Source organism: Cnephaeus nilssonii, assembly GCF_951640355.1.
Source record: "Cnephaeus nilssonii genome assembly, chromosome: 1".
NCBI lineage: Eukaryota > Metazoa > Chordata > Mammalia > Chiroptera > Vespertilionidae > Cnephaeus > Cnephaeus nilssonii.
This window is the reverse complement of record NC_137072.1, coordinates 57,795,243-57,819,082: the sequence shown is the minus strand read 5'-3', so window position 1 is coordinate 57,819,082 and position 23,840 is coordinate 57,795,243.

Here is a 23,840-nt window from a genome sequence, read left to right as displayed (position 1 = left end):
TTGTCAATCTGATATGCATATATATTTTGTCACTTAAATAGCATATTCCTAATTTGAATAAATAATCATATTTTCATATAATTTTTTCTAATTAATATAATGATTTGTTAATCCTTTTGTTTATTTTCTTTGACCATTTGTGCCATATTTTCCTTATTAGATTCTCCCAGCCTCACTTGCCTCCAACTTGCTCAACTGTCAACCACTTCAGCAGCAAACAAAGCTATGCCCCGCTCCCTGGCTCTGTTGTGTAGGCACACCTGCCACTTGCCTGGGGTTTCTGGTTCCTCCCATCAGTTTTTTATTTGAAAGAGTCGCTACACACAAAGATTGAGCTGATTTCCCTTAGAAGCCAAAACATACAACCTAGAAGGGCAAGGAGCTAACTCCCAATGGAGGAACCTTGGAAAAATGGGAGAAAAGTAGTATGGAGCTAGCTGGGTGGATCAGTTGGTTGCAGCATCCTCTTATACAGCAAAAAAATTGTGGGTTTGATTCCATTAAGGGCAAATTCCTAGGTTGGGAGTTCAATCCCAGCCAGGGCATGAACGGGCGGCAACTGATTGATGTTTCTCTCACATCAATGTCTCTCTCTTGTCCTCTCTCAAAAAAGAAAGGAAGGAAGGAAGGAAAGAAGGAAGGAAGGAAGGAAGGAAGGAAGGAAGGAAGGAAGGAAGGAAGGAAGGAAGGAAGGAAGGAAGGAAGGAAGGAAGGAAGGAAGGAAGGAAAGGAAAGGAGAAATCTGTAATATATACTTGGGTAAAGATTTAAAAAAAAAAAAAAAAAAGGAAGCACCAGAATAAAGCAGGTAGACACATTCCTTGGGCAGATAGACACAAGTTTTAATTGACTGGCCTTGAATTTCCTCTCCTCTTCCTGCCTTATTTATTATTTTCCTCAATCTTTCTGACCTGAGATTGCATCTTACAATAACACCTTGAGACCTAAACCTGGCCTCGGGCTCAGTTTTCCAGCAGATTCTGAGTTTAAGACACCATTTTCTTTTGGCTGTTTTTCTTTATCAACTTAAAAACTATAATCATGCATTATGGTAATTCACTTCTTTCTGTTATATATGTGCTAAATATTTTTCAGTGTGTACTTGTTTATAAATGTTATTGTATAGTACTTTTCATTGTATAAAAGATAAATTTTATGCATTTTGTTCTATCATTCTTTTCCTTTATAGTTTCCGAAGATTCCTATGTTGCTAGGGATGGCTTTCTCCATCCCAACATTTTTTATAAAATTCCTACTAAAGTATACTATCTATAACTTTTCTCCTTAATGCATTTGAAATGTAGTACTTTTATGATAAAGAAAGGCAGAAAGATTTAGACTTCAAAGGTGAGCTTCTAATTTACTTTCTTCCCAATCCTTTTTGGCAGCACTATAAAGTATCTAGAACTCATGTGGGAAAAACTATGAAAGAATCTATACTCAAATTACCAAAAAGAACCACTTTTCCTTTGCTTCCAACAAGACAATTCTAAGAACAAAACTCAGAAATATGCAATACCAAAACCCTCCTGTAAGTCAAACAATTTCTCTTGAACTTCCATTTCAGGGAATTAATTTTCCTTTTTAATCCCTAATAATAATATGAAGCAATATCTTGCTAAGTTACCTTTACACATCATACATTTTTTTTTGGTGGGGGGAGGGTTAGGTTAAATTCAGGATCACTTACAAACTCCCTACTACTTTTGTACCAATTAGAAAAAAATATCTGTCCCCTCTGGATGGATGCAGCTCTATAGGTAGGCACCTTGGCAAACTCCCAGCATATCTGCACAACAGAATAAGTCTCTACCTCAGGACCAAGACAGCCCCACCTCAAACACAAAGCACGGAGACTAGAGCTTAGTTGGATTTCTGCTCATACCAGCCTCCTCAGCCAGATGCACTAGAGGAGTGAGCCTGCTCCAACCTATGCTGGGCACTGCTTAAGGCAAAGCTGTTGCTACCATCTCCCTCAAATTAAGTATGGCAGGACTTACTTAGTCTTTGATGGCAAGCAGAAGATAATTGGAACATGTTGTTAGAAAAACAATAGAGGAGGAGGAGAGGGATGCATTAAAAATCTGAGATCTTTCTTCTAAACTCTCAACTTTTCTGGAGACTGCTCAAAAGGAGACTAGTGTGCATGATATTTTGTGCTAAAGATTAAATCCAGCAACCCTGAACCCCATTTCAATTTATATGAGCAGTCTTATTCCCTCCCATCCATTTTTATCCTCCATAGTAGAATGGTACAGAACATTTTGTTTGTGTTAAACCTTTATTAGTTTTAATCTTCCCAAAATACCTTTTAAATCAATGCATTTATTTTTAAGGACAAAAGTGAGTATCTCACTATTTACTGGCAGAGTATCATTTCCATGCAGTTATATAATTTATTTTCCCACTTTATACTCCGTTATTATTTTCTCCCATTCAATCACCATAATTTTATTTAAATACTTGTATTCCTGAAAAACATATTTCTATTTTTATGCTATAAATCTTATTTTTTCTTTTGTATTCAACATGTTTTTGAGCCCAATGTGAGTATATGTGAATTTACTTCATTATTTTTTAACTGCTGTAGAAACAGTGTACAGTAGGTCCTCGGGTTACATCGGAGATCCATTCCTATGGTGCAATGTAATGCGATTTTCGCCGTAAGTCAGAACCCACCTACATAAGCACCTACGTCACTCACATGGAGCACATACACAGCAGTAATGAAGTGAAACAGTAAAATAAAATTAAAAGAAAGATAACAATTCCTGACCTTTACTTGTGGTAAATAAATAATAAAAAACATAAAGCACATATGTACATACGTCGAAATGACAGAACTTTTTTTTTTTAATAAATAAATGGGAGATGGTGACGTAACCACGAAATGACATACATCGAGTCCGATGTAACCCGAGGACTGCCTATATATGTAATTTAATCCATATATGTAAAGTATATATAGATTAACCCTTTGCACTCGCTTGCTTTTTTCTCGATGCCTTTATTCTAATGCTAACCGTGTCGAGTCACATTCGACATCCGAGTGCAAAAGGTTAAATTACATATATAAATTAAATTACATATATATGTAAATTACATTACATATATATATAAATTAAATTACATATATATAAACTAGAGGCCTGGTGTACGAATTTGTGCACAGGTGGGGTCCCTCGGCCTGGCTGGAGATTGGGGCTGATGGGGGCCATCTTGCCCAGTCCCAATCAGGGTGATCTGGCTGGCCAGCAGAGGGACTGCATAAACTTGGCCAGCTGCCCTGATTGGGGCCATCGGGGCTGGCCAGCTGGGGCGGGGGCAATTGGGGCTGCCAGCCAAATGGGGGGAAACCAAGGGAGGTTGGCTGGCCAGGGGGGGAGGGCCAATCGGGGCTGGCAGGGGACAGGACTGCAGGAGGTTGGCTGTGGGAGCACACTGAGCACCAGGGGGCAGCTCCTTCATTGAGCATCTGCCCCTGGTGGTCAGTGCAATTCAAAGATACTGGTCAACCGGTTGTTTGGTCGTTCAGTCGGTCAGTCACTTAGGCTTTTATATATATAGATTAAATGACATATGTTGTTTTTTTCTTCAGTATTGGATTTTTTGTGTTTCTACCCTGTGGACTTAGCTAATTCCCTGTGGTTTTCATCTCCTTATAGTATGCCCTCTCCTAGAATGGCCTTTCTTAGCATGGCTAGTTTTCTCACTCTAGAAGTATCATTTCCCAAACTGAGAATCACATCTAAACAGACATATCTTAGGGCAGTGATGGCGAACCTATGACACGCGTGTCAGCACTGACACGCGTTAGCCATTTCTGATGACACGCGGCCGCATGCCGAGGATGAAACATTTGCTGCTCCTGAGGATGAAACATTTGCGAAATAATGTTTTTTCCTCAAAGTGACACACTACCCGAGTTATGCTCAGTTTTTTGGCGAAGTTTGACACACCAAGCTCAAAAGGTTGCCCATCACTGTCTTAGGGGATGTATACAAGAGAAAGAAAGAAACATGCACAATCCACAATACTGTTCCCACCCAAGATCCCTGTTCTCAAGAGCTATTTTTAAAAATATATATTTTTATTTATTTATTTCAGAGAGGAAAGGAGAGAGAGAGAGAGAGAGAGAGAGAGAGAGAGAGAGAGAGAGAGAGAGAAACATCAATGATGAGAAAGAATTATTGATCAGCTGCCTCCTGCACACCCCACACTAGGGATGGAGCTCACAACCCGGGTTTGTGCCCTGACCTGGAATCGAACTGTGACCTCCTGGTTCATAGGTCAATGCTCAGTCATTGAGCCATGCTGGCCAGGCTCAGGTGGCATTTTTGATTCAACTTTTAAAATTTTCAACACTGGACACTGCATCTCAAATATAGACTCTTAAATCCATCTGAGTATTGTCCATTTCTGGTACTTTCTTTAAAAAAAACAAACACGTTTTTATTGACTTATTGGGGTGACATTGGATAATATATTTTTATAGATTTCAGGTGTACTTTCAATTATACTGCCAGAATAACCCTAATATGGAAGGAGACTTGACTTGGGAAGGTGAACACACAATACAATATACAGATGTATTATAGAATTGTATACCTGAAACATATGTAATTTTATTACTCAATGTCACCCCAACTAATTCAATAAAAATTAAAATAAAATAAAATAAAATAAAATAACCCTTATGCCACTGAATCAGCTCCATTTAATTGTATGTATTTCTGTAAGAGACTGGTTAACATTTTGCTTTATGTCTATAGCCCTTGCTAATATTCCATTGTTGCATTTCAAGGCAGCTTGCCACTGCAAATAATTAGTAGCACTCATTTTTGTGCCTTTTCTAATGACAGTTATTCCATCTGAGAAAAATAAATCATTTTCTTTAGAGTATTGTGCTTAAGATCGACAGTGGGAGTCATTACTGGCTGCTATTCCATGTCCATGCATTATGGGCATCTAGCTTTAAATGCAGGTACACTACACTTGTATTACCTCAGCAGCCAGCACATTTCAGAGAATATGAGGCACTCAGCTCTACTCTGTGCTCCCTCAAATTTAACAATTGTGTGATGAAAATGAAATCATGGACTTGGGTCACTGAAAAGAATGTGTTATAATATAAAATGCATTTTAAATTTTTTTTAAAAAAACTTCAATTCTAACTTTAGAATCTCCGAGGAAATATTCTCCACTTAAAGGGAGTTTAAAATGTAAAATCACGTCTTTTCAGTTTCTCACTTAAGCACCAGAATAAGAGAATAGAAGATAAGGCATATTCAGAATCAACAAGTAATTTAGTTCCTTTACCAGTTTCCATAGTAACCGTACTGTATAAAACTTTTAAAAAAAGTGCATTCAAAAAATTCAGGTTTTGCCTTGGTCTCCTTGGACAATGACATTTTTAGCATGACTCTCTTCAAAACAATGTATAAAGCAACCAAATACATATACACAAGGCAGAATTTTGACACTACATATAAAGATTTTCATAAACTTTAACACAGGGCAGTGTATAGTAAACGTGGCAAAAGATCCTTTTTTAAAGTCAACTTTAAAAATCATGAACTCTTACCTATTGACTGAAATAAATGAGTCCATAAATTGCCAGTTTAAAAGAGATTTACGCAGGCTGGCTCTGTCCCATCTGCTCCTCAGATAAAATGTCTTTCATACTATTCCCCTGAAATTTCTTTGTTGACCCTGAGTCACTGAAGATGAATGACTTGTCCAGGTCGTCCCGATGGAGTCAATAGAAGCCATAAAAGCCTTCAGAATGGACCCTCTGGGACTCTAATCTTTGAAAATAAAGATGCACTTTGAATTGCTGAGTCCTTGTGGTTCTGAAAGAGGGAAGGTGATGCTGTGACACTTGGCACTTGTTTCTCAGATGTCAGAGCTCTGATGTGCACACACAAACACATCTGAGTTCTTTCTCAAGGCAAAGCCTATAGTTCTACAACACAATGCTGTCTGCGGTCAGTTTCTTCATAGGGTGTTTTTCTGCTATGTGTGTTTTAGCAGATAGTATTCTTAAAGGGTTTCTGGCATCTTAGTTCAGACCCTTGATAACACTTGAAAGTTTTGAATGAGCATGTTCTTTATAGAATCATACTATTTGATTAAAAAAAGTTCCCCACATGTTCTTATTACTTATTATAGATAAACTTTTGTATTCCCATTTTAATTTATACTTAACATTTATTTGATCATTCTAAATAAAATTTGGCTAAACACATTTATTGCCAGGCTATAGGGAGGGAGTTGTGGATAAGATAGTCTTTGACACTAACAGATTCATGGGCTGGATTCCAGAGAAAAGTCATAATTTCCCCGGGAATGTCAGGAAAGACTTCTAGGAACTGTTATTCGGCAGTAAAAAATGTGCGTTGTGTGTGGGGGAGAAATTATCTACTAAAAACTACTAAAAATAAATTGAGAAGCAAATATTTTTGGCAGAAAGAAACTCTGGAATGAATATCAATTAAATATGCCATAGACATGAGAGCAGAGGGAAATGAAACTAAAAAAAAATGGCAGGTAATGAAAACCATGGGACACTGAAATCTTATGCAAATGTTTTGTGATTATCTTTTTGTGTTAAAAATTTGGTTTGCATTAGGAGTATATAATAAAGAGTAAGGAAGCACAAGGTAAGAGACAGAGGCCATTTGAGTCAAGGTTAATAATGTATATAGAAACTGATAAGGACCTTGATACATCTAATAGAAGTGTGAACAAGAAGGGAACAGGGCATGTGAAAAGAATTTCTTCTAATATAAAATGTATTTTAAAATTAAAATTTGCATAAAGTAGTTTTTATAGGATATTTGTAGCTCTTTATTTTGAAATAATTTTAGACTTCCAGCAGAGATGCAAAAATAGAACATAAAGTTCCTGAATAACTTTCAACCAACTTCCAAAATTAACATTTTATGCAACATCTATAATAATAAAATTGTAACATGCTAATTAGACCAGATGACCTTCCAGATGAAACCATGGCTGTGAGGGAAGCCTGGGTCCAAGGTACCAGAGGGAAGCCTGGGTCCTGCGTACCAGAGGGAAGCTTGGGTCCTGGGTGCCAGAGGGAAGCCGGTGCTGGCAGCGGGGGGAAGGAAGGCCTACTCTTGCACAAATGTTGTGCATTGGGCCTCTAGTCTTATATAATTGGTTTCTTAAAACTAAGATGTTAGCATTGGCATAATATTATAAACTATACTATTAACTTTATTCATTTTTTTTTGTTTGTCCACTATCTTTTCCCCCCAAGGCTCCAATCTAGGGTGCCTATTCTACTTTACTTGTCATATCTCCTTAGTCACTTCCAATCTGTGACAGTTCCTCAGTCTTTATCTTGGATGACATTGACACTTTTGAAGACTATTGATCATATATTGCTCAATATGGGCTTGTCTGAGGTCTTATGATTGGATCAATGCCATGGACTTGAAGGAAGACTATCACAGAAGTAAAATGTCTCTTCATAGCATCATATCAGGTATACACATTGTCAATATGACTTATTATTGATGATGTTAATCTTGATTACTTGGTTAAAGTGGTACCTGCAAGATTTCTCCACTGGAAATTTATTTTTTTCCCTCTCAAATTCTATTCTTTAGAAATGAGTCATAATAAAAGAATGAACACTTGCAAAATGAATAGCTCTAGAAGGTATTATGCTAGATCAGTGGTCGGCAAACTCATTAGTCATCAGAGACAAATATCAACAGTACAACGATTGAAATTTCTTTTGAGAGCCAAAAACCGACTTCTGCGCATGGGCCACGAAGTTTCAATCGCATTGTATGTGCGCGCCAGCACGTGGTATTTTGTGGAAGAGCCACACTCAATGGGCCAAAAGAGACACATGTGGCTTGCGAGCTGCAGTTTGCCGACCACTGTGCTAGGTGAAACAGTCAGGTAGAGGAAGAAAAATAATGTATAGTTTCCACTGTACACAGGGATGATTCATATCCTCGGCCTGACAGAGCAAGATGGCGCAAGATTCCATCCTGCTACTCAGAATTGTGCACAATTTAAAACTTTTGAATTGTTTATTTTGGAATTTTTCATTTACTATTTTCAGACCACAGTTGATCATAGATAACTGAAATGGCAGAAAGTTAAACTGTGGATAAGGCAGGACTATTGTATCACAAACTTAATGGTTTAAAACAAAACAAATTTACTATCTTGAAATTCTGGACATCAAAAATCTGAAATGGGTTGGCCCAGCTATATTACTTCTGGAAGCTCTATAGACTATTCTGTTTCCTTGCCTTTTTCAGCTTCTGGAATTTGTCCACATTTCTTGGCTTGTGACCCTATATCACTGTAATTTTGTTTCCATTGTCACATCTCTTCTTCTGATTATGGCACTCCTTCCTCCCTCTTATAAGGACCTTTGAGATTACATTTGTCCCATGTGTATAATCCAGAATAATCTCCCATTTTAAGGTCCTTAACTATTCACAACAGAAAAATTCCTTTTCCTATGGAAAATTACATATTCAAAATTTTCTGGGATAAGGATGTGGGCAGCTTTGGGTGTTGGAAGCATTATTCTACCTATCATAAGGGCATTGGATTTTGTAATATATATTAGTTAAAGGAATATTAGCTGCTGTGACAAACTCCAAAGTCTCAATGGCTTCACACAACCAAAATGTATTTCTTGTTCACATAAAATACAAAACAGATGTTTCTGTTTGGCAGGCAATTCTCCAGCAAAAAGTGATTCAGTGACTCTAGTTCCTTTTACATCATTGTTCTACCTTCTTCAAAAGGACATTTGCAAGTTTACAAAAAAAAAAAAAAAAAGGACAAGAACTATGTAGGAAACATCAACCCCCTGGGAAAATTACAGCAGTGCTTATCACTGCTGCCCACATTCCAAAGGCCAGAACTCAGCCACATCCCTACACTTAACTGTAAGGCTAGGAAATAGACTAGCCATGTCATGGACTCAGCAGCAAAAACACCGAGTTCAGTGAATAGATAGCTGTCAACAGGTTTGCAAACTTTTAAATAAATAGTTGTTTAATCATCTAGCAAAAACATGAATAGAAAATAAAATGGATTATTCTAAATTGTACAGTTTTTTTATTTTAATTGATGTTAGAGAGAGAGAGAGAAAGAGAGAGAGATCTATTTGTTGTTCCACTTATTCATGAATTCTTTGGTTGATTCTTATACCAGTGTATGCCCTGGGATCAAACCCACAACCTTGGCAAATCAGAACTAGCCTCTAACCAACTGAGCTACCCAGCCAGGGCCTAAATTGCAGTTTTGAGATGAAGCAGTTAGTTTAAGAATAAAGTAAATATCTCTAAAATCACCATAGGGTACAGAATGTTTTCTATTTACTATGACATCCCAACAGCTATAAGCCTACCCAGAAATTCAAATAGACCCTGAAAAAGAAAATATTCACCTTTGGGGGGAGAAAAATAAAAGAGATTCTATAAATCTCTGAGTTGAAGGGAATAATATTTTCAAAATTATTCTATTACTATTTAGATGTAGGGTTACAATTCACATGCTTGTTTAATACAGAGCACCAGGTACCTATTTATTGCAAGTACACATTTATTAAGGAGAATCTTGCATTATAATTATTCTTTTTTTTATCTCAGGAGGAATCCGTTGTATCCATTTGTAGCTACCAAATGGGCTAAAATTAAGGTCATTTTTAATCTAAGCTGGTAAATTTTCCTGTCATTCTGGAAATCCATGATGATTAAGTCTTCGCACTCATATGAGACTAATCTAAGACTTTCTCTATTTACATCATTTCTATAACAGCAATCAATCAAGGAGACATTCTATGACTCATGCAACAATCGTCATCCTATTCCTAATACATTTATGGGGCCATTTGTAAATCATTTCCAGGAGAGAAAGCATTTGACTTTCTTTGACATTGGTGTCTCCACTGTTCAAGACCATGGGACCAAGCCTAAATAACAATCATGGCATATTATGTTTGCTATCAGTCTTGTATATATGTTCTTGGAACCACCAAGATTTATAGAGCTTTAAGTGCAAAAGAAGAACATTTTGTAACAAGGCAGAATTAGGATGCTGTACTCAAATATTTAAAAATGTATGCAACAAATGTTTGTGACACTATTCTATCCGATGCTAACACAGCAACTTCTGACAATTTATTAACACGCCCCCCCCCAAAAAAAAAACACACACCACAAACCAATAGCACAGTGGATTCATTTGATATTTAAATGTTTTTTGGAATGATACTAATCCATTATATGGAACAAAATTTAAAAGAGAAGGGAGACTGATAGGATTGCCCTAATCTGTGAAAGATAAAATTCTTTAAAGAGTATTTCTCTTTGCAATTAATTATGAGTCAACAGTAAGGAAAATGTAAATCTGAAATGATTTTATGAAACCATAAGGCTTCCACATTCCTCTGGTTTTGTAAAACAATTTGTAGGCTCTGTTGTGAAAATTATGACAATTTAGTATCTATACTAATAAAAGGGTAATATGCTAATTAGACCGGAGAGACCAGATGTCATTCCAGATGTCCTTCCTGATAAAGCCAGGGCCTGGGTGGGGTCCTGTGTGCCTGTGGCCAGCCAGAGGAGGGAAGCCTGAGTCCCAGGTGTGGGGGCCAAGGCAGAGGCAGTAAGGGATGATCAGGCAAGCAGGTGAGTGATTAAGGGCAATCAGGCAGGCAGTCAAGTAGTTAGGGGTGATCAGGCAGGCAGGTGAGCAGTTAGGGGCGATCAGGCAAGCAGGTGATCAGGCCTAAACTGGCAGTCAGGCATCCCCCAAGGGATCCCGAATTGCGAGAGGATGCAGGCCAGGCTGAGGGAACCCCCCACCCATGCACAAATTTCATGCACTGGGCCTCTAGTTTTTTTAAATTTTAAGCTCTGTGCTTTTCCTTCTCTTATATATGCCTTTTCTCACTTATCATTGACTAGAGGCCTGGTGCATGAAATTCATGCATGGGTAGGGTCCCTAGGCATTCCCGGTGATCAGAGCTGATCGGGGCCTTCCGGCTGCCAGCCAGGGCCTTCCTTGTGGCTGCCAGCTGGAACCTCCCTTCCCCGGCTCTCTGGCTGCCAGCCATGGCCTCCCTTCATTCCGCGCCTCCCCCTGGTGATCAGCATACATCATAGTGAGCAATCAAACTCCCAGTCTTGAACTCCCAGTCTCCCAGTTGAACTCCCGAGGGGAGAGTTTGCATATTAGGCTTTTATATATAGAAATGTACCTAAGTCTCCTGATATTACAGTATTTGTTGGTTTCATTATAAGTGGTGTTGTAGTAAATATTTTCTCTCCTTATGTATCAAAAAATATTTTCTCTCCTACTGTGTTATTTTAAATTCACTATAATCACACACAAACAATGTATTTGGCATTGTCTTTTATTCTCAAATTGTGAACTATTTCATGATATGTGTTAAATTTATCTACCTATCTATATAAAAGCCTAAGTGAGCATTCAACCATTGGACAAGTAGCTAGGATGTGCACTGACCACCATGAGGCAGACACTCAAAGCACGGGCTTGGAAACATGGAACAGACCGATCAATCTCAAAGGGAAGGGGGGAAGGGAAAGGGCAGGAAGAGATTGACCAAAGATCTTATATGCATACTGGAGGCCCAGTGTATGGGGTCCCTCAGCCTGGCCAGCAGGGATTGGGTCAAAACCAGCAGTCCAACATCCCCCAGGGGTCCCGGATTGTGAGAGGGTATAAGCCATGCCGAGGGACCCCACCAGTACACGAATCCCTGCACCAGGCCTCTAGTATTATAATAAAAGGAAAATGGAGACAAAAAGGCAGTTCTGACATTGCATTTGAAAACTGGGTATAGAGTCTTTCATCAGCATAACAAGCATTCACGCAGCACTTTGGGCTTGTAGATCACCGAGGTGAGGAACACAGAGGAAGCATTCCTCTCTAATTATTGGTAAATTTTGAGAAATCATTTGGAAAGAGTGCAATAATTCAAATGGGAGATATAACATAGATGCATTGTTTTGCTCATTTATTGGTACATATCCAAGCAACAACAATGTAGGGAATGAATGAGATTTTTTTACTAACAAAGTTGCAGCCTCAATAAATTCAGAATATAGCAAGTTGATTTGGATATATTCCTATATATGACCAAAACCTATACCTTAGTTTCACTGTTAGCAACATTTCAAGACAGAACATTCTGTTGTGGGAAGAGTTGTTGTGGGCTATAAGGACTCCATATTAAAAGATATAGATTTTATGATGTAATGTGTTGTGAACTCTCAATAACAATAGGTCATCCTCATTTAAGTTATCTTTTCTCCTCACCTGAGGTTATATTTTTTTAATTGATTTTTAGAGAGAGAAAGAGGAAGGGAGAGGAAGAGAGAGAAACATCCATGTAAAAGATCAACACCCATTGGTTGCCTCCCATAGGCATCCCAACTAGAAGTTGAACCCACAACCAAAGTATGTGCCCTAAGTGGGAATCTAATACACAACCTTTTGGTGTATACCAGGATGGTGCTTCAACCACTGGGCCACCCAGCCAGGGCAATACTCATTAAATTATGTGCAAGTGTTTGGCTAATATGCCTGCTCTGGAATTAAAATATTAATGCTTCTTCAGGTATACATACACAGTTTATCAAATTGGCCTTAATAATTGAAATGAACTCTTCTGAGAGGAGAAAAAAATGGTTCTGTCACTTACAGCATGACCTTAGGCAAATTGCTTAATCTCTCTAGACTCTCTAATAATCCATATGAAGTCCCTACTTCTGTCTCTGGCATGTGTTCATTATTAAGGAAACATACACTATTTTTTTTAATTATATACACTATTTTTTCATTTAAAAAATCTTTAATTAATCCTAACTGAGGATATTTTTCCATTGATTTTTAGATAGAGCAGAAGTGGGGAGGAAAAAAGAGAGAGAGAAACATCACCAATTGGTTGCTTCCTGAACTCGGTGGGGATGAAACCTGCAACCCAGATACGTGCACTTGACCGTAAATGGAACTCAAAACCCTTCTGTGTATGGACGGATGCTCTAACCACTGAGAAACACCAGCTAGGGCAAAACATACACTATTTTAGTGCCTGTACTTCTCTATTGGATTTCACTGTGCTTGCTCATTTACTGTAGAAATTGGTTGAGAGAGTGAGTACCATGAGGCACTCACATGTGAAACTTGGTTGACAAGCCTCTTCCCATACTAAGCACTCCATCCTTGTGAAGTGTTACTTCTCAGCTGGCACTACATATTTGCCTTCACCAGGGTGTTATATACTATAATAGATCACAAATGTTATGCCCAACTCTTATACTTCCTTTATTGGAAACTGGTCTGACATGAACTTAAATTGAAACATGCCAATGGATCAAACAATCAGTAAGTTCTCAAATAGTGGTGCTAGCCAAGACTCTAAAAGTAGGAAAAAAATATACCCAGAATATATATCTCTTCTTAGAATAAATCAATGGCCCTTTCAAGGTAGAAGGTAAAACCTGGGTGTCCATTGAGAAGACATCCCACCTGAGACAGAAAGTATTAAAGTAATAGAGCTGTAAGCATAAATGTTCATATCTCCACTCTGTATCACAATACCTTGTTGGTTGGGGACTTGTAGTTTAAATAGCTGCCAAGCAGTAATATACAGTTAAAGACTACAAGATTCCAAAATCAAGACCAAATGAAGAGCAACCCCTGATACTCAGAATTTAAGAGCCCCTGAAGAGCATTCAACAGTTTTTACATGAAAAAAATCTGAAACAAGAAAAAGAAGCTGCACCTAATAGCCATATCTTACTCTGCGACAGAGAAGAATGCAATAGAGTGTGTCATCACAGAGACCTGCTAGAAATGAACATTCACCACAATGAAAGACTTCCAGGGTAAGGTCTGTCTCAAAGTAAATACATATATTTTAAAGATCATGAAGTAAAAAAGGGAACTTCAGCCGAAACAGGTTTGGCTCAGGGGATAGAGCGTCGCCCTGCAGACTGAAAGGTCCCAGGTTCGATTCCGGTCAAGGGCATGTACCTTGGTTGCGGGCACATCCCCAGTGGGGGGTGTGCAGGAGGCAGCTGATCGATTTTTCTCTCTCATCAATGTTTCTGACTCTCTGTCCCTCTCTCTTCCTCGCTGTAAAAAATCAATAAAATATTTTAAAAAAAGGAACTTCAGTTTGGGTTAGACTAATTTTTAGATAAATAAATACCACAACCAAGTCCCAGTGAAAGGTATGCATATGTCAGAAAGATAGTATTGTGTTGGGAATAAGAACCCAAACTTAAATAAAACCAGAGTAGCAGGATTTTTAGGATGATGCTTTTTATCTCCAATTAAGTGGAATGAACTCAGCCTCTATATCTCCCCCTTCAGGAAGTCAGATCAGAGTCCTACAGAGTACACCCAACCACCAGTCTGACCTGAGAGAAGTTGAGAAAGACTGTTGTTGTTTTTTTCTAAGGAGACAATTTGGTCTTCCCTGAGCTTAAAATAAGTCAGGAAATAACTGGGCACTTTGGTAGCCCCTGAGCAGCTGCTGGGGAGCCCCTTAGAGAAGAAATATTAACATGCACACCCCTCCTGTAAAAAGAGAGATATTTATTCCCACGAGGTGCAGGAAAATGTTTGCATGTCTTGAGTTGGAAGTTGGTTATTCATTCATTCAAAGCCTCAAAGAAGGTGCTATTACATAATAGTTTAGAACAATTTTCCACTCTTAGGTTCTGGGAATTTCTCGTTGAATGATAGTCTCAGGAGGAAAAATGCCTTTAATGCCTTATGAGACAATGCATGTCTGGTTACTAACCACAACAAGGAGTGAGTACCCAGGAATCCTAGATATTGATAAAAAAATATTCATATAGCTGTGGTCACCTCTAAGGGTCTGGAAGGAAACTGACTCCAGGAATTGGTCCCTTCCCCAGCACAGGCCAACTGATACAGCACATGGTTGGACCATGTGCTGAAACTAGGAAGAGCCTTCAGCCCTGGACTTTAATGTACTTTAATTATCATCAAACTTTTAGGATACTCATTATTATTATAAATATCACAATATGAAATGATTAGAAAATTATTTGTCTTTCACATCTATAGCTCTACATTGTTATAGAAATAACAATAATCTATATTTATGAACACTATCTAATACCAGGCACCTTGCTAAGCACTTTAGTACATTTCATTTAATCTTCACAACAAACCTAGGATGTACTGTCTATCTCACTGGACACATGAGGAAACTAAGGCTCAGAGAAAAAGACACAACTGCTTAATAGTGGAGCTGGTATTTACACCAGGGTTTGGTTATTGGACTCTGGAGACTATGATCTGGACCACTGCCCCTTATTACACCTTTTCATTGGAGTATGCTTATAAACGTGGGATTTGACAGAAATTACTTCCTCAAGTTTCTTGGAAATGAGGAAACTGAAGTGTGTTTTGTCAGGTACCAGTAACACAGAAAATCTAAGTTATCTGTATTTTTTTCCTATTGTCTAAGTTCTTAAATATATGAGAATTAAATCTTAAGATTGACTCCACCTTGAGACAATATCTAGCAGACTTCAGTTTCTCATTTTAGAAATTAAAGACCACTTGATTCTGCTAGAAAACCACTAGCGCAGTCTCTTTTTCCCCCACTAAGGGGGAACAAGTATCAGGAGACAGCTGACAAGCCTCGGCAATGTAAACTAGGAAAACAATTATAATATACAGTCAGACATAAACTTCCCCAAATACTTTTCAAACCAGACATTTCTCATCCATCCATTTTATTGGAATATCAGGACTTTTGTATTTTGCATTTTATCATTTTTAGTAAGTTCTTTTATTTGAAATATTTTAACATGAGACTTCAAGGCAACCATTTTATAATGCATGTTTTGTTCATAGGTACTATAGATATTTGCATGAAATCAATTTAACCAATCACATTTTTAACATAAAAATAAAGCACCAAGTAAAACCATTAAAAAAAATAAAAATATATATTTAAAAGTGTCACCAACTTTCAAGCTTCTCTGTGATATTCCTTTTGTTTTCATTAGAATCCTATATAATAAAAGGCTAATATACAAATCGACTGAACAGCAGAGCTACCAGTCACTATGACACACACTGACCACCAGGGGGCAGATGCTCAATGCAGTGTGGAGCGCCGTTCAGCCAGAAGCCAGGCTCATGGCTGTCTAGTGCAGCAGTGGTGGTGGGAGCCTCTTCCCCCTCTGTGGCAGCACTAAGGATATCCGACTGATGCCTTAGGCCTGCTCCTTATGGGGAGCGGGCCTAAACCATCAGTTGGACATCCCCTGAGGGCTCCCAGACTGTGAGAGGGCGCAGTCTGGGCTGAGGGACCCCCACTCGAGTGCATGAATTTTATGCACCAGGCCTCTAGTCTATATATAAAAGGCTAAGTGTCTATCTGACCGGTAGCTATGATGTGCACTGACCACCAGGGGGTAGATGCTCAACACAGGGGCTGTCATGATGTGCACTGGCCATTTAAAAATAAATGGCACCACTGACCTGGTGCCTACAAACCAACACTCGGCTTCCCCCAAGTGGGACACAGGCGATGCCACCACCAAAAAGCGATACCCCACCAAATCACAACCAACGCTGCCAAGACCCCATGGTGCAAAATGCAGCCCATAGCCAAGTCCAGCCCAGAAATGGTTGCAGTGGGCACCAGGTAATGATGTCACATAGCAACACCCAACTTCCACTCCCTAGCGTCTAGCATCCTTGGAGTTTCTTCAGCCCAGGAAACAATTTATAGCTTAACTAAATATCTGTGAAGCATTTTCACGTGCCTCATCTCATTTAATCCTCATAGGAGTCCTGGAGTAGGTAGATAGGAGACTCAGTAGAATACTATTTTCTTTTCATTATCCGGAAAATGGAGATTTAGAAAGTTTAGAAACTTGACCCAAATGAAAAGAAGTAAGAAATGGTGGAACTTAAAAGTGACTTCAGGATTTCTCACTGCGCAGAATATAGTCAAACACTGCTACAGTTAAATATTTTACCCTTTGTTCTCCCTGAGTGATCTACAATAATAATCTGCTTCATGTTGATATTTACTGCTGTGTTGCTGACAATAACCTAAAAGAAAAGTTGGGGTGCTTCACTGGGCTGGAAAAAGTTTAGCTAAATCAGAAAGCAGGTCTAATTAAGCAAATTTATCCTATATAATAAAAGGCTAATATGCAAATCGACCAAACGGCAGAACGACTGGTCACTATGATTCGCACTGACCACTAGTGGGCAGACACTCAAGGCCGGAGCTGCCCCCTGGTAGTCAGTGTGCTCCCATAGGGGAAGCTCTGCTCAGCCACAAGCCAGGTTCATGGCTGGTGAGTGTAGTGGAGGTGACGGGAGCAGGCCCAAGCCATCAGCCAGACATCCCCCAAGGGCTCCCAGACTCTGAGAGGGCGCAGGCTGGGCTGAGGGACCCCCCGAGTGCACAATTTTCATGCACCAGGCCTCTAGTCTATATATATATAAAGCTCTCGCTGGCGCCAATCGCATGCGTGTGTTTCAATCTGTCATTGTTGATCGTGAATTTGGTTGACACTTCTATTATAGAGAAAGGGCGAATAGCAATATTAAATTATTTCTTCTGATTGATTTTTTTTAATGTGCATGAATTTATGCACCTGGTCTCTAGTATGCTTACAAATTTGGGGAATCTTAGTTGAGGTCGGGGGCAGTTTTAGTGGCTTCCAATTGGTTTTTTCATAATGATTATTCTTAACCTACACACCAAGAACCTCATGTGGGGGTTTTAATAAATACTATTAATGTCTAGACCAATTTACATTCAAGGACCAGGGAAGTAACCCTCATGTAGATCTATGGACCCACAGCCATTTGATTACCTGGCCACCATATGACTCCAATCAAGGAGGGAGCCATGAGAATGCTTTGAGTTTCTGGGAGTCAGTGCCAATTTAAACTCTGTTTCCAACATCCTCACAATATCTTTTGCCAGGCTATAGTAAGCAAAGCAAATGGCCATATGTTTCTTTAGGAAGGCACTGAAATAGTCACCAGTGTGTATAGTTACTATGGTGTTGCAGGGTCCTTTCTCCTTAGGACCCAGCCTATCCAATGGGTTCTAAACTGGCTCAGGTTTAGAAACTGCAAAGGATTGTGACTTTTTTACTTAGGCAATTCCATTGACCTATGGTTGCTCATCCTTGGTTTCTTTTGAGATTACTGAATGGATCAGTGCCCTTTTTGCTGCCCATCTATCATTGCTGTTGTTGTGACTAATATTCTATTAAGTTTTGATGCATTGCATCATTTTTACTTCCACTTGGAGGATGGAATGGTCATAACACACTGAGTTTTCTTTTCTACTCTATTATGAAATGGTTGGAGTTTTGACAAAACTTCTCTCTTATCTTACAGAAGCTGAATAAAATGACTTACTTCCTGCTGCTATGTTCTTACCAATCTTGTCTCATGGTTAGTCCTGACATTATATTATTGTTTTTCTTAGTCTATCATAATAGTCAATACTTGCTTTAGTCTATAGTCTTATATGATCTATGGACACATTGCTTTGCTGTCTATATATCTTGGAAACAGTGTTTCTCATATTTCATTATCTTGGGGGGAAATAAACTTTGGAAATTTTAAGCTATAATCATGTAAAGATAGCTCCTTTTACCTCTGCATTATATCAAAATTCTTTTGTAGATAATATTCTCACAAATACTTTAAATCACCATCTATCTCATTATCCCTATCATGTTTATAAATGTACTAGAGGCCTGGTGCACAAAATTTGTGCACTGGGGGATGGGGTCCCTCAGCCCAGCCTGCCACCTCTCACAGTCCAGGAGCCCTCAGGGGATGTCCTACTGATGGCTTAGTCCCACTCCCGGTGGGAGGCAACTGGCTGATCAGGGGAAGGCACCACCCCCATCACCCCACTGCTGTTACCACTGCCAGCCACCACAGCCACCAAAGTGTTTTCATCAACACAGACTCCAGTCCCTTCACCACGAAAAAATGACAACTTTCTTTAGGCATTTTTAAGATGTGTCTTTCATAGGCTATGACATTTCTTTCTTACTTACTTTTTATCCTCACCTGAGGATATTTTTCCATTGATTTTTAGAGAGCGGGGAAGAGAGAGGGAAAGACAAAGAGAAACATCAATGTGAGAGGGACACTTCGATTGGTTGCCTCCTGCATGAGCCCTGACCTAGGTCCTGGCCATGGATAAGCCTGCAACCTAGGTACGTGCCCTTGATCAGAATCAAACCTGGACCCTGCGGTCTGCAGGCTGAGGCTCTATCCACTGAGCCAAACCGGCTAGGGCAGGGTATGACATTTCTTAGCCCCTCCAACAGGGGATCTTTGTTTTTTCCTCCAGGAGTGAGGTGGAAAAACCTAGATCACCTTCTTGGATTCTTATTACCCAAGTTACCAAGAACACTGCGAGTGGCATACAGGGAGCTTAACCAAGGAGCTGTAAGAAACTGTGTTTCCTCTGCAGCTTATGCGCAGAGGCGGGACTGCTGGCGCGCTGTCTCCCAGTGAGGGAAGGCCCCCCTGGGTGTTGTGTCTGTGCTCCAGGCCCAGCCCCAGCCACAGCAGCCACTGTGCTGTGGCCGCTGGGGCTGGGGGAAGCCCCCCCTGTATGTTGCGTCTTCACTCCGGGCCCATCTGCGCATGCAGCCTCCTCCTGAGCCAGTCATGATTGTTATGGTATCCTGGCTAATTTGCATATTACCTCTTTATATATATAGACTAGAGGCCTGGTGCACAAAACTCATGCACAGAGGGCAGGGTTCCCTCAGCCCCGCCTGCACCCACTTCTATCAGGGACCACTCTGGGGATGTCCGATCGCCAGATTAGGCCCGATCGCACAGGGATCGGGCCTAAACTGGCGGCTGGACACCCCTCTCACTATCTGGGACTGCTGGCTCTTAACCACTCACCTGCCTGCCTGCTTGATCACCCCTAACCCTCTACCTGCCTACCTGATCACCCCTTTCTGCCCTCCCTTGCTGGCCTGATCTTGCCCCCAACTGCCCTCCCCTGCTGACCTGATCACCCCTAACTGCCTCTGCCTGCCTGATCACCCCTAACTGATCTCCCCTGCTGGCCTGATCTTGACCCCAACTGCCCTCCTCTGCCAGCCAATTTGGTTCTGATTGGTCAGTTTCTATGCCAGTCAGCGTCAAAAGCTCCACCTCCTAGGCAGCCATTGGCTCCTCAGAGTTGACCCAGATTTGCTTCTGATTGGTCAGTTTCTATGCTAGTCAGTGTCAAAAGCTCTGCCTCCTAGGCAACCAGTGGCTCCTTACATTCACCCAGATTTGGTTTTGATTGGTCAGTTTCTATGCCACAGCAACCCAGCACTGACTTCCGGTCTGGTCGAGCCTTTGTTCGTAATGGTCATTACGACCCTGGCTCTTTATTATATAGATTGATTTACTTGGCATCCTTATAAGCATTTAGTTACATCTCCCAGTGAATTCAACGATCTAGAAGTCGACTATATTCCTCAACTATGCTTCACCACAATTGCTAGCCTAAAAAATGTATAAAGTCTTCTATAAGTCCTCAGCAAATTCTTATTAAAATTAAGCATAAATGGATATATATATACCCCATTGTGTATATAGATGTATCAAAGTATTTATATATATTCATATATACTGTTTTACCTATATTTTCTATTAGAAAGTTTAATTCTTCTTATAATACCTAAAACACTAGAAGACTAATTTGGATATTAATAAAACATTATATTAGTCCTAATCTTAATAATTGTAATGGCCATAATCTTAATCACAATGTATTTAATCCTAAAAAAGAATTACAAGTTTTTTAACACAATTGTTTAACATTGTTTAACATTGCAAGAGACCAAGAAAGTAGAGACAAAACCATGTAAACATTCAGAACAGACATTTTATTTGATCTAATTCTTCATGGGTATTCAAGGAGTAAGTGAATAAACATAGTTTATTACATAAATTGGAATAACTTAAATTAGAATCTCCTCAAATGTTTCAACATGGATAGTTAAGCAGTTACCAATATTGCCCTGGTATTTTACAGAATTTTCATTTACTTACAAATGACTTTAATAAAAGCAAATAACTTTAATAATAAATTAAATCAGTAATAATAATCTTCTCTCTATCCCAGATATTATTGTTGCACTAGAGACCCATTGCATGAAGATTCGTGCAATGGGGCTTCCTTGCCCTAGCTTCCGGCACCAGATTTCCTCTGGCACCCAGGACCCGGCTGCAGCAGAACCTTCAGTCTCCAGTCTCCAGTCTTCAGTCTTCAGTCTTCGCTCGGACAGAGCCTTCATTCTTCGATCCATGCCTGCGTATGCAAATTAACATGCCATCTTTGTTGGGTTAATTTGTATACTCATTCCTGATTGGCTGGTGGGTATCACGGAGGTATGGTCAATTTGCATCTTTCTCTTTTATTAGTGTAGATACTTTCTTTGAGAACTTGATTAATTACCTATCCTTTCTTAAAACCTCACATTCTTCCTCTGTACTGGTTTCTTCTCTTCATCCTAATACCATATTATGCTCTGTCTACACCAAATTCCCCCACTTTTTTTTTCCACAGCAAATCTTTGAGATATAATTATATGCAGCTTTTATTTCCTTTCATTTATTCACTGCTCAACCCTTTCAAATGTAGTTTTTCAAACCAGTTTTGAAACTGATGCTTCATTCTCACCTCTCAGCAGCCTGTCCATCAAACTGTCAGGGTGGAACCTCAAATTTACTAGAACTCATAAGATACCTTCCCAACCAACAAGCCCCAGAAGCTATCATTTCCCTTTATGTTTCAGTTGTTTTTTTTCCTCCAATATGGTAACATTAACATTTATTCTCCAGGTGATTAGGCTCAACTATTAGATACACCATTGATTTATCCTTCTACTCCTTTCGTCCTCATTATCAGTGACATGAATCTTATAATTTCAATACTCCTGTGTACTGGTTTCTTATTACTGTTGTAACTGGTGACCACAGAACAGCACACATTTCTTACCTTATCATTTGGAGATCAGAAGTGTGAACTGGATCACACTCAGTGAAAATGAAGGTGTTGGCAGGACCACATACCCTTTGGGAGGCTCTAAGGGAGACTCAATTTTCTTGTCTTTTCCAGCTTCTAGAAACTGTCCACATTATTTGGCTCTGGCACACATTTAATTTTTCAAACTAACAATGGCTGATAAAACCTTTCTCATACTTCATACGACACTAGCCCTAACTCTTCAGCAGCCTCTCCCATATTTATAGGGCCCTGTGATTACATTGGCCCACCTGGGAGCCCTCACTCAAGAAATCACTAGCAATGAGTGCTCTCAGCTGCTCAAACAGCTGGGCTGATGCTGGTCTCCAAGTGACTGCATCCTCTCTAAGCTTTCTTCTCAGCCCCGTCCTGCTTTCCTCGCCCATCTCCCGAGAGCCCTCACTCAAGAAATCACTAGCACAGAGATACCAGAATCTCAAGTTTTGCTTTCAGAAAAGCCAGCCTGAGACATTTATTAATGCTGATAATTATCAGGCTTTTAATTGTTGCAGATATGATTGATGAAAGGCTCACTTATGCTTGAGATTCTAAATGTCACTGGCCATCTGCGTTTCTCCTTCAGTGAATTACTTCTTTAACTCCGTTGGTTAATTGATTTATTTGGGGTTTCTTTATTAATTAGTAAGGTATATATGTTAAAGATATATATTTTTAGTAATGAGACTTTCAAAAATAGTACCTTTTCCACTTATCTTTTCATTTCATTATGAATGCTATTTTAGTGATTTTTTGGTGACAGTCTGGACAAAAGTAATTAAAAATAAAAATAAGATTGCATTGTATTATTATAGGCAATAAAAGTCACATTGTCTTAATGATATATGATGTATTTTGGTGATTTCGTTTATTAGTTCTAATAAAAAAATTTTGGATTCCTAAGAATACACATTTTCTCTTCTAGAAATAGAGGTAATTCTATTCACAGCAATTCTGGATACTAAACCCTGTACCTGTTAGGGGCTTGTTTCTTTCTTGTTTATCAGTTTAGTGACATGGGTAGATCATTTTAGTGAAGTCTATTTCTTCCACAATGTCAAGCTTGCCATTTCAGGCAGATGCTGTATGTAACCTTTGACAGGGATAGGGGGATAAGAAATGACATTTTGGGGAGCACACCAACTCAGCGGAGCATCCATCAGGCTGAGCTGGCAGGGGTGGAGAGGGAGAGAGTGGGGTGAGGTTAATTATCCAAGGTTATTGATGATCTCAGAGATGTAGTAGACTTTCTTAAATAACTGTCACTTCATCTCCTATAGGCTCTCAGGAAAATTTCCAGGGACATTAAATATGTGTTTGTGTTTTCAAATAATTTTCACCCACTATAGGTGCTTCTCTGGTAAGAAAGTCCACAAAACCTTTCACACATTATTCCAAAAGTGAATCTGTTCACTATTAGTCTTGCCTATTTTGCTTCCATAACCCCAACTTTATGCCTCTTAGTATGCCATAAAATTACATATTATTTTATAATTAATCAGAAAAAGTATCTGTTTTCATGCATCACTTATCTCTACCAAGCAGGTAACTTGCCTTGACATGATATTAATTAAGATTCCATTTTGACCAATTACAACTTGAACTTTAATCATCTTGAAATGAGCATTTTGCAATTACCCTATTAAACCCTTTCACTGTGCCTTCCAGATTTTCTTAGTTTTAAACAGTCACCTTTTCCTGAACCAGTACTTCTCAGCCAAAGGTA